General features: G+C 40.3%; 1 protein-coding gene across 7 annotated transcripts in view; it reads right to left on the bottom strand.

Annotated features, from left to right (window-relative positions):
* RUFY3 (RUN and FYVE domain containing 3) overlaps positions 1-14,031 on the bottom strand; it is a 55,783-nt gene that overhangs the window by 28,592 nt on the left and 13,160 nt on the right. The window lies entirely within an intron of this gene.

Raw genomic sequence — 14,031 nt, 5'->3', positions numbered from 1 at the left:
TAGAACTCTCCTACCACACCTGATTGGCTCTTGGGCTGAGAGAGAGGGGGACTGGCCCAAGGTCACCCAGCCGGCTTTCGTGCCTAAGGCGGGTCTAGAACTCTCCTACCACACCTGATTGGCTCTTGGGCTGAGAGAGAGAGGGACTGGCCCAAGGTCACCCAGCCGGCTTTTGTGCCTAAGGCGGGACTAGAACTCTCAGTCTCCTGGTTTCTAGCCCGTTGCCTTAACCGCTGGACCAAACTGGCTCGGTTAATGAACACATGTTCTCTGGGGATTTAAACAATCTTAGAAATGAAGGTAGAGTAAAATATATTAAATGGGGCAGGGGATCTACACTTTTTCAAACAAGGTTGGGAAGCTGAAATCTATCTTGGCTTCCCAGCTGATCCTCCCACTGGCTGACTAATTCCATGGAGCTTCCATGAGGCCTGGGAAGTTGATTAGCTATCAGCTCAGCACTTCCAGGATGGGAACACTGCAGCATATCCAAGTTGTCACATCCCAGTTCTGAGAAGAAACCCAAGTAAGCTTGATGGTTTTAAAAGCCTCTTGAGAGACAATGAAAGCCATTAGGGGTCCATTAAAGGTAAACTAACTACATTTTGCTCCACCTCCATTTTATTTGCATTTCTTTTTCAAAATGGCACGCTTGTTTGGTCTAGTGGTTAAGGCAATGGGCTAGAAACCAGGAGATGGTGAGTTCTACTCCCACCTTAGTCACAAAAGCCAGCTGGGTGACCTTGGGCCAGTCCCTCTCTCTCAGCTCAACTCATCTCACAGGGTCATTGTTGTGGGGAAAATAGGAGGAGGAAGGAGTACTAGGGATGTTCGCCACTGTGAGTTATTTATAAAAATAATAAAGGTGGGATAATTAATTAATTAATTACTTCTGGAGCTGTGAAACACTGCTGCACCTTACCCCTCAGCATCTGGGGCTCCATCCTTGCCACCCTTCCACATCCCCCAAGTGTAAACCCACACAGCTTCCTTGCCCTGGCATGAGAACAAGCCACAAGTCATTTTCAGGGGGTATGTCCTCATGCCACAATCTGTAGGTCCTCCTCTGCTCGCAGCTACGGAAGCCCATAGATGACTTTACATGCTCTGCTCTGGAAATGATATTTTCCTTCTAATTCTGCTTCCAGATGTTGGGTGCATTCATGCACAGATAGGAAGCAGCCTAAATGACATATTCCATATCAGAAAGCTTATGGATTCAATTGGTTCTACTGGTTTCCTGTGGCATCACCTCTTTCTACCCAGTCCCTGATCTGTTCTCTCACCCCTCCCAAAAGGGAGACAATTTGTATATGTATCAGTGATAAATGGCAATTTATACAGAGTGTACTTAGTTTATCTGAAAAACACCCACAATCTCATACAGGAGTATATTTCACCATCATCCTACCCTCACAGCTAACACATAAGGGCTGAAATGCTCCTCAGACTGAATTGTCTATCTTGACTGCAAAGGCAACATATCCAAGCAACAATTGATTCTCCGCATTAAGTTCAATGCCCAACCACTTCCACCTTTCTCTTCTGCTGTAATTTTGTTATCCGATATCACTGGAGGCCTCAAAATTTAGCGAGAGAAAAAGAAAGACTTATCTATCTTGGAAAAAACAGCCTCATCTGCTACAAAATTCTATTACAGAAGATATTCAAGTTGTCCTTTCCAATCTAAATCCAATTTTCCAAAGGGTAGAAGTCTTAATATGAAAGTGAAATTGTATTCATTGTGAAGTCTGGATGATGTCACATCCACATTTATTAAATGTTAGCAGTGTGCAGTGTTTTAGATCTCAAGGCAAAAGGTGCTTTGGAATATGGGGGAAAGTGCAATCCTGGGGAAAGACGTGTTTGGTTAAATAAGCTATAGACCGATATTTCTCAAACTTGGCAACTTTAAGATGTGTGGACTTCAACTCCCAGAATTCCCCAGCTTGCTGGCTGGGGAATTCTGGGAATTGAAGTCCACACATCTTAAAAGTTGCCATGTTTGAAAAACACTGCCATTGACAGATGTTGTGTGTACACTCACAAATGCTTTGAAGCACCTTTTGGCTTTCCAATCCACACCGCTGCACAACCCCACTAAATATTATTATTTCTCACCAACTCTCCTGGTACAGCTGATTTGCAAACCTATTTACAAAGACAGTGTGGGTTGCAATCATGACAAGGGCAGATATTGACAATTCTGTAATGGAAACGATGAACCAAGAGCAGCATAATCTAATATATGGGAAGGCGTGTGGTTATCTAAGAAATTAACTAATGCAATAGATTCTTCTTCCTCTAAGAATGGTTGTTTGTATCGCAAAGCATGCATGAATCAATGGTGCATTTAATCAAGCTGCACAACACTTGCTTTACACTCAGAGCAGGTTCTGCTGGCAGAATCTCCAGAGACTAAGCCCTTCGTCAATTCAGATGCCCTGACTGTGCGAGAAACCTGCCCACTTGCCTTAGCCATGTCCCTTCTGAATAAACTCTGTTCCTAGGCTTGGCAGAAGGAACAAAGCCACTGAGCATTCCCCACTTCTTACAGAAAATCCTTAAAGCTGACTTGCATGCCAAAACAGAAGGCCCAGACTTGAGTTTAGAGATTTCGTTAGTCCATGGGATAAATAGGCAACTCAATAAATTAAATGCTTCCTCTCAAAATGGGAGTTTTCCCTCCCATGAAGAACTGGTATGCTGCTGCACAACAGAAGGAAGACATGTCCGGGAACTTTACCCCTGGAACGGAGTTTGTCTCCAAAGGCACAGAGATAAATATTTACCAACCTACCAACCTCATGGGCCAAGTCTTTCAAGACCATCTGTCAATTTAAAAAAGGTAACTCACACTGTACTTTCACACTTAAACAATTGATTCATATCAACGGTACTCATAAAAAGATTGCAATTTGCGAAGAGCCTTCCTTTTCTAGTTATCTCCTTAGGCTAAGCACTGTGTCATGAGTAAGGATGGCGAGCAGGAAGGGGCTCCCATCCAGACTGATAAGCGCATGCGTAGCACTGAGGAATTAGGTAGCCGTTCAAAGAGACACAGATCGGGACCGCCTTAGCCTTTGGGGTTTATATGGCTGGGGTTTTCCCACGCTTCTTCAGTTTGTTAGGATTCCTGTTATGTACAAGCAATAAAACATTAGAGACCAGTTCCTTGTCTCAGCATGTTTCCTGGCAGTTAGGACGCACTGTGTTAGGATAAGCACTGTAAGAGCCACTCTGGAAGACAACCCAGAAGCCTCAAATGACTCAGAAGATGGCTCTCATTTTGAACAGGCATCATCTGATCAGTTCAATCTTGAAGCAGCTTCAGTGGTTGCTGATTAGCTGCTAGGCTCAGCCCAAGAAGATGGTTTGGGTTTTTCAAAGAACATCAAGGATGAGGGGGAGTGGTCCTGGTTAATCAAAGGCAAAAGGAATAGATTACCTGCAGAACAATTTTATCTGTTATTGCTCATCTTATTCCAGGCAAGTGGTCCTTTTGCCCCCTTTCTCTTCTGTTCTTGCAAACATTCCAGCAAAACCTTGGTAGAATTTTATTCATGATGTTCTATTAATTGGGGGTTGGCCTAGAAGACTTCCAAGGTCCCTTCCGATTCTATGATTCTATGATTCTAAACACTCTTCATCTTTGTTGTGTTTTAAGACAAAGACACAGTTTTACGTCTACTGTAAACCATCTCAAATATTCTACTGAAGGCAAAGTACACCTTCTCCAAAACAGATGAAATAAAATGATAATAACGATGACAAGGGTTTGAGTTTAATATTTCAGACCAGTAGTTAACTCTAGGAAGCAACATCCAATTAAATAAACAGGTTAAAAAGTTAATACTGGATTGATAAACCTTACTATATGCTACCCCCTAGTATCAGAACAGATGTTCAAATTTTCTTTTCATTTCTGGGTTTCTGGGTTTCATTTTCTCCCAATCAAAGCAAGTAGAATTTAAAATATTAAAAAATTATGATTAACTGCAACAAATTTAACAAGAAAATTAAGCCCAAACAGAATGATAGGCTAGATACAAATCAGGGCTATGGCAGTAACTAGATGTGAAGAGGATTTCCATGATTAACTTAGGATCTTCCAGTTTTTTAAATACAGTAGTTTCAGGGGAGCTGATTGTGATATCAAGACAGAAAACAGATATCTCCCCACTTAATTTTCCTCAAGCATCTCATTTGCTTTATGAAATAAAATTAAGGATGCTTCCATGCCATCTCTGTTTTCATTCCTCAGCCCCTTCAAAAACTGGATGAAGACCATCCTCCATCTTCTTTACTTTTGTTCCAAACACAAACACTGAAAATAAGCAAAAATGTAATATAATTGCTCTCCTGCCCCTAAACTACTAGAGGTCCTGATTTCCCCTCACCTCCACTTCATACAAATAGAAATAAAATAAATATTGTCAGGCCCAGCCCAAGAACGACAAAGAATCAGTCCATTCAAACTCCAGTTCTTTATTTGCTCACACCATATAGAGGGAATCTTGCCAGACTGAAGCTACTCTGCCTAACCTAAGGGGAAATAAACCAGGAGAGCTCTAGGGTGGGGCTATTCTGAACCTTTTAATTCTCCCACCATTGCTTCCCAGACTGTGTTTCCTCTTATCTCTTCCACCTTCTTGGAATATGCTCCCTCCTTCCTGAAAACCAGCAGAACTGCCGAAATCCACCACAAATATAACAAACACACATCCTTGCTTCCTGGTGCATGCGTTTGATTGATTGTATGCAAACAAAACAGCAGCAGCAACAAAATCTGAGCAGTCCCCACACAGGAGACAGCAAAGTCATCAAAGCCATCTTTCCGCTTGAAAGACCTGCTAGGAGCTGGAAAGCTTGGTGAGGTAAGAGGTTCTGCAAATGAGGAAACATCACACACTCTCCAAAGAGCTGCAGCATTTCAAAGAAAGAACTGGTTTTACTGTGGTTTCAAATACATTAGAGCCAAGATATTTCTAAATGGACTTAGCTGCGGAATGGTTTGAAATTGCACAGATGCAGTGCTAATTTAATTTATACAATTTAGGCACTGCCCTACTCCAAATTGACTCTGGGTGGTATATAATAAAACCAAACGAAATAGAAAATACAATATAATAACATAAAAGAGTACAAGAACCAATGGCAAGTCCAGCTAACAACACCCACACCACCAAACAAATCCAACAGGGGCCCCAACTACCCTACCTCAAGGCCTGGGAGAACAGCCAGGTCTTTAAAGCTTTCCCAAATGCCATCCGGGTGGGAGCCACACAGATCTCAGGGGGAACCTCATTCCAGAGGTGCCTGGACAAAGAAGGTACACTTCCTGGCTCCTGATTGATGACCCTCTTTAATTGAAGGGACCCGGAGTACACCAATCCTAATTTGGAAGCAAAGGTCAGTTCCTTTATAGGTATCATAAAGGGACCTTTATATTGTTCTCCAGGGCAAATAAGAGTCAACAGTGCAAAATTCAGGGGATAAAATGTATACCTCTACCCCAAACTCCACAGTATTGATGAGATTCCCTCCATGATATTATTACATCCTTTTCATAGTTCTTCCATATACTTTCTAGAGCACCTTTGAAAGAGGTGCTCTGGAATATCCGTGTGTTCAGAATATTTCTTTTTGAATAATTAAAACAGCCACATCTGTTTCCAAATTCACGCAGCTGCTTTGGAACTTGTTCCTGGCTGTCTTCATATGCCCGTGAAAACACAGCCACCTCACACATGTGAAAATACAGAGGAATGGCTTTTGAAGACGCTGAGCAAGCCTGGAAAATGATACAGCTGCTTTAACAACTCCAGAAACAGTCCTTTATTCTTGCTCCCACACCTTCCAAAGAATTCCAAGCCTACTACTTCCCCTTGAGTCAGTTTGGTCTAGTGGTTAAGGCACCAGGCTAGAAACCAGGAGACTGTGAGTTCTAGTCCCACCTCGGGCACAAAGCCAGCTGGGTGACCTTGGGCCAATCTCTTTCTCTCAGCCTAGGAAGGAGGCAATGGCAAACCACTTCTGAAAAACCTTGCCAAGAAAATTGGAGGGACTTATTTTTTATTTTATTTATTCAAATTATATTGCCGCCCATCTCCAACTAGTGACTCTGGGTGGCTTGTCCAGGCAGTCTTCGAGAATCAGACACAATTGAACAGATTAAAAAAAAACTTCCTCTTAAACTAAGATTAGAACTAGGCACATCTTGACAAATACACAGTCCCGAGCCCAGATGGGCGGTAGCAAAATTTGAATAATAAATAAATAATAACAAATAAATAAATTGGTTAGAACTGATTAGTAACAGATGAGATGTTGAAGTAGAACTAAAATCATGTCCATTTTTCATATTTTCATCAGCCCAAAATGGGACAACGTATTTTTCTTATGGCCACTCTTAAGTTAGGTGGTGTTAGACCAAGCTTTACTTTTTCCCAGATGCAAAAATCTTTGGAAGCAAAACCTCTCCGATGTGAATGTGGGAAATAAGGAAACACACAAAAGCCACTCAGTTGTATTATACAATGTAAATCCTCAGAACTGAAAGCTTACAGTTTTCTGCCATAATATCAAGACTCATTCTATCAATTTCTGCTTTCTTGCCCAGAAATGTGGCACAGAAATTCCCCAACCATAGCCAGATGCTGTTTCATCTGTTTACATCCTCTCCACAATGAACTGTGACATATCACACACAAGCTGCATTTACATCACACACATCAACCACAAACCAGCCAACCGCATTTTAGCCTACTGTTTTGGCAAGAGCTGGCTTACGTATGGTTAGTTTATTATTCCATGTATTGTATGAAACCAGCAATTTGTGAACCCAACTGTGATCTTGCATTGGTAAGCACATAAGGTGAGTAAGCACTGCCAGCAACATCAAGTTACAAACACCGTGTAACACACCACAATTTTACTTCCTTGTTCACTTATAAAGGCTACCGCTCTTTTAAGTGATGTATAAATAATACTGCAAAGAACATGCAATACTATGTTTAATTCATGGCCTGCCCCAGTTTGTGACAAAAACTGATCAGATTGTTTTGAAATCAAATGTAGGCCTAAGTGAGAGAAGCTCGACCATCCCACAGTTACATCCCTGAAAACAGATTTTTCCCCCCAAGATCCAATATCAGAATTGAGCCTAGCTTAGAGGAAAAGCTTAAGGAGATAGACAAGATCTGTCGGGGGGAGAATTCTATTCCTCTCACCCATGCATTCCTTTTGTTGTTAATCAGAGTTTGCTTTTGTTCTTAAGCCGTTTGGTTTGCTGCTTTGCTATATTTTTGAGACATGGTCACACTCCTGCGCTTATCTGCTTGGAAGCCAGCTCCACTAGGACCAAAATAATAATAATAATAATAATAATAATAATAATAATAATAATAATAATAATAATAGTAGTAGTAGTAGTATGCCACCCAACTCTCAATGACTCTTATACTTAGAAATATACATGCTTAGGAATGAAGCACTTTTGTTACGTTTCAACAATTTCCCTGAATGTCTAATACACGTCCCTATACAATTGCTATACGCAGCTGCTCTCTCCTCCACAGCACATTCTCCTCTAGCAGTAATGAATATTCACAATGGTGCACATGCACTCAGAATATACAGACCAATCGTGTTGAAGCAGTGCGCCAAAAGGACAGGACGAAGACAAAAACTTTCGAGAGGCGAGCTGGAGGCAGCCACGTTTAACATCTGCTCCAAGAAATTAACAGAAGAAACTAAGAAAACAAACCCATGGGAGTGGCAGCAAACATTTATCAAAGGTTTTAAAAGTCTATAACAAAAGGGGAAACAGTCAAGAAAGAAGGATACAAATAAGGCAGCAAAAGGTTTACACAGTATACCCTTTAATGAATCCTTGAACCTGGAATAAGTGTACAGGTAGTTCTTGACTTATGAACATTTGAAGTTACAACAGTGCTGGAAAAAGTGACTTATGACCAGTCCTCGCACTTACGACCATTGCAGCATCCCTGCAGTCACTTGATCAAAATTCAGGCACTTGGCAACCACCATGTATTTACGACAGTTGCAGTGTCCCAGGGTCACGTGATCACCATTTGCAACCTTCCCAGCTGGCTTCTGACAAGCAAAGTCAATGGGGGAGAGACGGATTCAGATTTGCTTTAATGACCACGTGATTTGCTTAATGACTGTGGCAAAAAAGGTCGTAAAAACGGCCATGACTCACTTAATGACCGCCTCGCTTAATAATAGATGTCCAGTCCCAATTGTGGTCATAAGTCAAGGACTACCTGTACTGTAATGGCACTATACCTTTGTAATGACATCCCTTTCAGAAACTATTCAGGGGTTCCTCTTTGCTGGATTTTTTGAGGACTTAAAAGATATATTTGCTCCAGTCCAGATATGATCAAGATTAGAATACTCTTCTATTATCTGCTGCCAGGTGTGTGGGCTGAATCAATTATTTATATATTTAATATTATTTTTAGGATTCGGTTTTGTATTTTTGGGTCATAAACTACTTTTATTTTATTCTGAAAAACAGGCTATGCGTCTACTGACGTCTACAGCAAGATAGCAAGACAGAGTTCAGCTTCTGGAGTTCTGGTCTATCCATTAGCCCTCTAGAAGGAGACCACTATCTAGTGACAACCTGTGGAATGTAAAGCAGACTGTGCTCCTTCTGATATTTACCAATAGTAGCCCACAACCAAAATAAACAAATAAATGAAGGCATGGGTGCGTATTAAGAATGCAATGGACATGACTGCATTAAGAGAAAAACGCAGCACAGTATGGGCACACATATGCATGAACCCTCAGGTGACAACCACTGGAAAGCCACAAGTGACCCAGCTCAAAGGACAATAAAAGCCGTGGGAAATGGAATGGAAGAAAGAGCAGGAAGATGTTGGCGTGGCACGCACCTTCTGTATCATCGCGCAATTGCTCCACCAAATCTGTCAAATCCTCCCAAGAGTCTTTGCAAACAGCAAAAAAGGAAAAGAAAGAAAATGTCATGCAAGCCATGATTTAAAGAAAAGACTGGGAAAAAAATCAAGGTAAGAAAAGGAACAACAGAAAGGGAGGTTGTTATACAGGAAACACACTGAAATTATCTCAGATTTAAAATGTTTAAAGGTAGTTTTAATTATGATACTGCACAGTAACATAGAAAATCAATTAAAGAGGCAAGAAAGAACGAATTTTTTTTTTACCAAAGTCAAAAAAGCATATTAAGTATATTAAGTTTTAAATTATTTTTAAGAAGATGATTAAAATGAATTTGTAACCTGCCTTTTTATGGAATAGAATGTTTCAAGAAGCTGTATGCCAGTCTCCAAAACTACTTTTCAGAATTATTGGAGACCTCAATGTAAAAGAAGAATCTGTTCTGGTATTTTGCACCACAATAATTACCTCAGTGCTAAAACAACCCATTTTTATGGGTTGCATGAATATATGTTTTATGGGTTGCACAAGTTTGTGCATAAATTATACCAAAGATATTGACAGCACCATGTTCAGTACAGCACCATGTAATGAATCTGACCCTGCCATGGATAGATTAGACTAGATTTGTTCAGTCAAAATGAAAACTCGAAAGAGACAGGAATGTATAAATTGCCCATCATTCCCCATCTTGGTGGTGAACAGGAACCATTTATAAACCCAGCATTCTGGCACAGTATTTTCTTTCTCTCTGTGATCCTAATTCACATTCAATAACTAGTCAAAACAACTTGTGTGCAAGCATTTGTTCCTCGTACAGTATAGGCAGAATGATTAAATACTGGAAGCCATCCCGGCTTCCTTCCACAGAAATGCTTAAATAATTTCATCCGTACACATGCATAAACTTGCAAGTAGCAGAGAAACAGACGTTTGTACAGTGCTTTTAAAAATCCAGTGTGTACAAGGTTCCTGTATCTCACCACTGATGCCCAAATTCCTGTTTTCGTCCTCTGCAGGAACTGTTATCTTGCCCTCTGACCTCTTGAAAACATTACTCAGGAACTTTTTCTGGCTTCTAAATTTAACTGTGCTGTCTACACACGTTCAACTATATTGCACAGGCATAAACGTGGGGTTTACTCATTGGCTAAAACATAAACGTGGTTTATTTTTGGCTTAGTGTGATGGACAAAGTGGTTCACTTGCTTCAGCTGGGGGCAGTAAACCAGTCTGAAATTGTGCTTTAATACTGGCTTATTGATGGCAACTGTAGCTTAGCAGGATGTCTGAAGGGAAGCACATGGTTTGTTGGTAGTTTCCTAGTTTAATTCTGGTTTGTTTTTGTGCTTTGCCCAACGGGTTGATCGGGTTTGTTTTTTATCCACAAAATGTATGAGGGAGGTGTTGCCAGGAAGAAGGCAAAGCAAAACCAGCCAAAGTTTCAGCTCTTCAAGACAGTCTCGTTTTTGACTTTTTGAAGAATCCACAATTTAGTGCAACGTGTCACTCAGTCTAACAAGAAGGGTGAACTCAGGCGGTATTCTACAATTCTGCAGCAGACTATTTTGGATTTGCTTAAGCCATCCCGTAGAGTGACCTGAACTGAACACAAGTGTTTCCTACTTCACAGCTCGATCTTTGAACCCCTGCCCTACAAAAGTCGCTACAGTCATAGAACCTGTGGCCAATTCACATGGAGAACATGAGATCATGCAGCTTACAGCCAACGGACATAGGTATATGATAATGGGATAACCGCTAATGAAAAGTCTCCTTTCCATACACACTGTGTTCCTCACATGCAGTAGCATTTCAGATTACAATATCCCATAACGAATATTACAATATATGCTATTTTAAATAAAAGTGCTCAAGGAGATCCTTTCCAAAAAGTTCAGCCAATTTTTAACACCAAGGAGTAGAATAGAGTAAAATTTAGTATTTACTGTATTGTTATTCTTCCCAACCCAACAGAACGTTGGAAAGAAGTTATGTAAAGGAGCTTGTCTGTCCATCGCTGGACACCTGCTCCCTAGGGCATCTACCTGTCCCACACACTCCAATAGGGAGGCCATATTCCAGGTCTCCTCTTTGTGCCACCTCAGAGGTGTGCCTTCTTATTGGTGGCCTCTGACTTTTGGAACAATCTACCCCCTGGTATACAGCTGACACCAACTCTGCAGGCCTTTAAAATGCCAGTTGTATTTGTTGTTGATGTTTTTATGCCACCCAGAGTCCTACCAATGTAATAAATCAATAAATCAATTTATCTATCTAATAACTTTCCAAAACTGAACTGAATACAACCAAAATTGGTGGGTGAGGAGAAGCTGGAAAAAGAAAGATCCATTTTGAAGATGAGCCAGATCTGGTTGGATGCTGCAGAGAAAAGCATTCCAGAAAAAACTCCCCCCAAAACATCCCTATGAAAGAGGCTGTTGGGAAGCAGCTCAGAACGTTGACGACTTCTCCATCCTCAACCCCCCTCTAGAGCTTCTATTAACAGGTTGGAAAGAATTCCAGAAGCCATGCTGTGCCTTCTTTCTTTCTATACAAAACAGCAAACCGGATTACACTCTGGTGATGTTGCACTATATTCAAACAACTGTAAAGCTGAAATGTAAACACATTTCAACCGACGGAAATTAATGGAACTTCCTTCTAAGTACATATGTGCTTCCAATTTCATGACATGATATACTAATACAGATGAGGGGAATCCTAAAATAAATGGAAGGGAGGGAGGGAGAGAGGGGGGAAAGGAGGGAGGGAGGAATCGAGGGAAGGACTAGTGCTTTGCAGAACTGGTCCCGTGTTGAAGAGAAGGGAGAAATTGAGAACACCAGTCAACTTCACTTTCACTCCTGTCTGGGCTACTGAGAAGGTGCTGCCGTTATCCAACTGGTATTTTCATTACAGCACTTGAAACTCAGGTCCCAGAAGAGGGTGAGGAAGGAGTTCTCTCCAATGGGAAGATGGGTCCATAATGCATGAGCTTTGGAATTTTAACTATGACATCACTAAGAACATGGAGGTTCAGAACTTCTTTCAAACTAGTGCAGAATCCTAGTGTGACAGTGCCCCTCGAGTACATTCACTGATTTCTAAGACAATTAAACTAGTCATCAATGAGTCTCTTTAAGCTAAATCAAGATCCAACTTATCACTAAATTCTAACCTACAGTGGTGAAAATTATTGCATCCCCCTTCATTTAGAAGTATTTATCTGATGTAAACCATATAATATGAATTTATGTGGACGTATGTACATTCAAGGATTTCTCAGAAACTGCCTTTGAAACTCTTTATGCAGTGCAATCCAGGTTTATTGAGAACATAAAACCCAGTGGGTTCAATGAGGCTCTCTCCATAGAAAGAAGGATCATAGTCTGAAATCTTAGTTTCAAATAGTTTATGGTAAGGATGCTCCTGTTCAAGAAACAGGACTAGAGTTACCTTGGGTGAAGCAAATTGGGTGAGACTCTGAGGATCACAGCCTGTATTGATTAAAGTTTGGGGTCCTTGGCTGCTTCAACAACCACTTAGCCAACAGCCAGCTTGGTTCCAGATCATATAAAACAGAGATTACTGTATTGCTTCAAACTGGTAGAATTCATTATTGCAAACCAGCTACATTTTGACTCTCCCTTCACACACTGTCTCCCAAAAATAGTTTCTTAGAGCCATACAACCTTGAGAGCAATAACCTACATAGTAAAAAAGGCAAAATGTCAAATATTATGAGTAGATTTATATCAAGTATGTCTTGCTTAACCATGATTTATCAATAAATCACAACTTTCTGAGATCATGCATTATGGTAAAAAAACAATGGTTTGGAAACCATAACAACAAGTTCATGTAGTACACTAAAACGAAACCAAGAATTCATACTAGTATGGCGTAGTTCAGTGTGTGAATCTAGTAAGTAACTACACAGAACAGTTAGAGTATAACTGCACAAATCTTATCCTTTTCTCAAACAAATACAGGAAGCCACAGCAATGTTGTGGTCTTACCACCAGGTTTTCTTGGAAATATCATGGCAAAAACTTCTATTAAGTTCTTCTCAATATCAAGAGCCTAGCCGACATTAATCAGTAGGAATATGCCAAAATGTACACAATGGTACAAAGTCTAATACAGGTAGTCCTAGTTTAGCAACTGCCTTGGACAGCAACCGTTTGTAGTTTTAACGATGATGAAAAAGTGACTTTGCGACCAATCCTCACACTTATGACCTTCGCAGGTCTGTAAAGCAAAGGAAAGCTGAACTAAGAGTATAAGGATAGAGATGGGTTTACTTAGCAACCACTTCACTTAATGACCAAGTTGCCGGTCCTAATTGTGGTAGCTAAACGAGGACTACTTATACTAGAACAATTAGTCCTTACCAGAACTTAATGAGTGGTCTCAATAGCAGGTTACAAGCAGTTTACAGGTGCATTTCATCACCTTTACATGGAGTAGCATAATCCATGTCAAAATGACTACCATTCAGAACTACCCTTTTAAGTCAATAGAAGCTTGACTTAACTATATTTTAAGGTGATCTTTGCAAAGGAGCTGTTCCATGTTCAGCCATTCTTAAGAAGTTGGTTTGATAGAATCAAATTACATTCACCCCTGAATCTCTTCCACTTATTTTATTTCAGGCTCTCTGTGTGTAACATACTTCATACAATCTCAGTTGGTTTAAATGTTAGAACTCGGCTTAGTTAATCAAACAAGCAACTGATCCAAGTAACTGACCAGCACTAATAATGGCAAAGTCAAAGACTATGTAGTCTTTGCGTTGTATTTGGCAAGTTTAAGTAGAATTACTGTTACTGAAAGATCATCTAGCCATACATCTATTGTGCTTTTTATAGTAAAAATAGGAGGAATATTCAATTCCTTCTATTTCATGAAATGAATAGTTTCACTACCTTTCAATCTATTTTACATGCACTCTCCAAGAGTGACAGTAGTACAAAATCCATTGAACAGGTTTGTCTGCACTATATAATTATTTTCTATTTATAAAGAGAAGAATGGAGTTACTGTACATTGGTCTTTTCAATCTAATACTTC

Source organism: Candoia aspera, chromosome 8, assembly GCF_035149785.1.
Source record: "Candoia aspera isolate rCanAsp1 chromosome 8, rCanAsp1.hap2, whole genome shotgun sequence".
In the NCBI taxonomy this organism is placed as follows: Eukaryota; Metazoa; Chordata; class Lepidosauria; order Squamata; family Boidae; genus Candoia; species Candoia aspera.
This window is presented reverse-complemented; position numbering and strand designations above follow the sequence as displayed.